Raw genomic sequence first — 4,140 nt, 5'->3', positions numbered from 1 at the left:
AAATCTAGGAGGAGCATGAAGTGATATTGAAAAACATGAAGATCATGAAAAGGTGTGAAAAATATGAAGAGCTTCAAAAGGTGTCAAAAATGTGAGGAGCATGTAACGGTCTGAAAAATAGGAGGAGCATGAAGCTGTGTTGAAAAACATAAAGTGCCTGAAAAGGTATGACATATATGAAGAGCTTCAAAAGGTGTCAAAATATGAGGAGCATGAAACGGTCTGAAAAACAGGAGGAGCATGAAACGGTCTGAAAAATAGGAGGAGCATGAATCGGTGTTGAAAACATGAAGAGTATGTAAAGTTGTGAAAAATATTGAAGAGCTTCAAAACGTGTCAAAAATATGAGGAGCTTGAAACGGACTGAAAAATAGGAGGAGCATGAAGCGGTGTTCAAAAACATGAAGAGCATGAAAAGTTGTGAAAAATATGAGGAGCTTCAAAATGTTTCAAAAATACGAGGAGCATGAAACGGCCTAAAATAGGAGGAGCATGAAGCGTTGTTGAAAATCATGAAGAGCCTGAAAATGTGTGAAAAATATGAAGAGCTTCAAAAGGTGTCAAAATATGAGGAGAATGAAATGGTGTGATAAATAGGAGGAGCAGGAAACGGTCTGAAAAAATAGGAGGAGCATGAAACGCTGTTCAAAAACATGAAGAGCCTGGAAATGTGTGAAAAATATGAAGAGCTTCAAAAGGTGTGTAATATATGAGGAGCATGAAACGCTCTAAAAAATAGGAGGAGCATGAAGCTGTGTTGAAAAACATGAAGAGCCTGTAAAGGAGTGAAATAAATGAAGAGCTTCAAAAGGTGTCAAAAATATGAGGAGCAAGAAACGGTCTGATATATAGGAGGAGTATGAAGCGGTGTTGAAAAACATGAAGAGCCTGAAAAGGTGTGAAATATATGAAGTGCTTCAAAAGGTGTCAAAAATATGAGGAGCAAGAAACGGTCTGAAAAATATGAGGAGCATGAAGCGGTGTTGAAAAGCATGAAGAGCATCAAAAGGTGTCAAAAATATGAAGAGCTTCGAATGGTGTCAAAAATATTATGAGCATGAAACGGTCTGAAAAATAGGAGGAGCATGAAGCGGTGTTGAAAAAGATGAAGAGCTTGAAAAGGTGTCAAAAATATGAAGAGCTTCAAAAGGTGTCAAAAATATGAGGAGCATGCAACATTCTGAAAAATAGGAGGAGCATGAAGCGGTGTTCAAAAACATGAAGAGCATTAAAAGGTGTGAAAAATGTGAAGAGCTTCAAAAGACGTAAAAAATATGAGGAGCATGAAACAGTCTGAAAATAGGAGGGGCATGACGCGCTGTTGAAAAACATGAAAGCATGAAAAGGTGTGAAAATTTTGAAGAGTTTCAAAAGGTGTGAAATACATGAGGAGCATGAAACGGTCAGAAAAAAAGGAGCTGAATAAAGCGGTGTTCAAATACTTTAAGAGTCTGAAAAGTTGTGAAATATATGAAAAGCTTCAAAAGGTGTCAAAAATATGAGGAGCATGAAACGGTCTGAAAAATATTTAGAGATCCAATAGTTGTCAAATATATGAGGAGCATTAAATGGTGTTCAGAAACATGAAGAGCCTGAAAAGGTGTTAAAAATATGAAGAGCTTTAAAGGTGTGAAAATTATGAGGAGCATGAAACCGTCTGAAAAATATTTAGAGATCCAATAGTTGTGAAATATATGAGGAGCAAGAAGTGGTGTTCAAAAACATGAAGAGCCTAAAAGGTGTGAAAAATATGAAGAGCTTTAAAGGTGTGAAAATTATGAGGAGCATGAAACCGTCTGAAAAATAGGAGGAGCATGACACGGTGTTGAAAAACTTGAAGAGCCTTAAAATGTGAGAAAAATATGAAGAGCTTTAAAGGTGTGAAAAATATGAGGAGCATGAAACGGCCTGAAAAATAGGAGGAGCATGAAACGGTGTTCATAACATGAAGAGCCTGAAAAGGTGTGAAAAATATGAAGAGCTTCAAAAGGTGTGAAATACATGAGGAGGATGAAACGGGCTGAAAAATAGGAGAAGCATGAAGTGGTGTGGCAAAACATGAAGAGCCTGAAAAGGTGTGAAAAATATGAAGAGCTTCAAAAGGTGTGAAATACATGAGGAGCAAGAAACTCTCTGAAAAACAGAAGGAGCATGAAGTGGTGTTCAAAAACATGAAGAGCCTGAACAGGTGTGAAAAATATGAAGAGCTTCAAAAGGTGTGAAACATATGAGGAGCATGAAACGGTCTGAAAAATAGGATTAGCATGAAGCGGTGTTCAAAAACATGATGAGCCTGAAAATATGTGAAAAATAGGAAAAGCTTCAAAAGGTGTCAAAAATGAGATGAGCATGAAACGGTCTGAAAAATAGGAGGTGCATTAAGCGGTGTTGTAAAACATGAAGAGCCTGAAAAGGTGTGAGAAATATGAAGAGCTTCAAAAGGTGTCAAAAATATGAGTAGCATGAAAAGGTCTGCAAAAAAGGAGGAGCATGAAGTGGTGTTGAAAAACATGAAGAGCTTGAAAAGGTGTGAAAAATATGAAAGCCTCAAAAGGTGTCAAAAATATGAGGAGCATGAAACGGTCTGAAAAATAGGAGGTGCATGAAGCGGTGTTGAAAAACATGAAGAGCCTGAAAAGGTGTGAGAAATATGAAGAGCTTCAAAAGGCGTCAAAAATATGAGTAGCATGAAAAGGTCTGCAAGAAAGGAGGAGCATGAAGTGGTGTTGAAAAACATGAAGAGCTTGAAAAAGTGTGAAAAATATGAAAGCTTCAAAACGTGTCAAAAATATGAGGAGCATGAAACGGTCTGAAAAATAGGAGGAGCATGAAGCGGTGTTCAAAAACATGAAGAGCCTGAAAAGGTGTGAAAAATATGAAGAGCTTCAAAATGTGTCAAAAATATGACGAGCATGAAACCCTCTTAAAAATAGGAGGAGGATGAAGCGGTGTTCAAAAACATGAAGAGCCTGAAAATGTGTGCAAAATATGAAGAGCTTCACAAGGAGTGAAATACATGAGGAGCATGAAAAGGTGTTCAAAAACATGCAGAGACTTAAAAGGTGTGAAAAATATGAAGAGCTTCAAAAAGTGTCAAAAATTAGATTAGCATGAAAGGGTCTGAAAAATAGGAGGAGCCTGAAGAGGTGTTGAAAAACATGAAGAGCCTGAAAAAGTGTGAAAAATATGAAGAGCTTCAAAAATATGAAAATTATGAAGAGCTTCAAAAGGTGTGAAAAATATGAAGAGTTTCTAAAGGTGTGAAATACATGAGGAGCATGAAACGTTCTGAAACATGGGAGGACCATGAAGCGGTGTTGAAAAACATGAAGAGCCTGAAAAGGTGGGAAAATTTTAAGAGCTTCAAAAGGTGTCAAAAATATGAGGTGCATGAAATGGTCTGAAAAATAGGAGGAGCATGAAGCGGTGTTCAAAAACATGAAGAGCCTGAAAAGGTGTGAAAAATATGAAGAGCTTCAAAAGGTGTGAAATACATGAGGAGCATGAAACGGTGTTCAAAAACATGCAGAGACTGAAAAGGTGTGAAAAATATGAAGAGCTTCAAAAAGTGTCAAAAATTAGATTAGCATGAAAGGGTCTGAAAAATAGGAGGAGCCTGAAGTGGTGTTGAAAAACATGAAGAGCCTGAAAAAGTGTGAAAAATATGAAGAGCTTCAAAAATATGAAAATTATGAAGAGCTTCAAAAGGTGTAAAAAATATGAACAGCTTCAAAAGGTGTCAAAAATGAGATGAGCATGAAACGGTCTGAAAAATAGGAGGAGCATGAAGTGTTGTTGAAAAACATGAAGAGCCTGAAAAGTTGTGAAAAATATGAAGAGCTTCAAAAGGTGTGAAAAATATGAAGAGCTTCAAATGTGTCAAAAAAGAGATGAGCATGAAACGGTCTGAAAATTAAGAGGAGCATGAAGTGGTGTTGAAAAAAAAGTAGAGGCTGAAAAGGTGTGAAATATATGAAGACCTTCAAAAGGTGTCAAAAATATGAGGAGAATGAAACGTTCTGAATAATAGGAGGAGCATGAAGCGGTGTTGAAAAACATGAAGAGCCTGAAAACATGTGAAAAATAAGAAGAGCTTCAAAAGGTGTGAAAAATATGAAGAGCTTCAAATGTGTCAAAAAT

The sequence above is a fragment of the Dama dama genome, unplaced genomic scaffold (assembly GCF_033118175.1).
Source record: "Dama dama isolate Ldn47 unplaced genomic scaffold, ASM3311817v1 ptg000109l, whole genome shotgun sequence".
In the NCBI taxonomy this organism is placed as follows: Eukaryota; Metazoa; Chordata; class Mammalia; order Artiodactyla; family Cervidae; genus Dama; species Dama dama.
The sequence above is the reverse complement of the archived record's forward strand: the minus strand, read 5'-3'. Positions refer to the sequence as shown.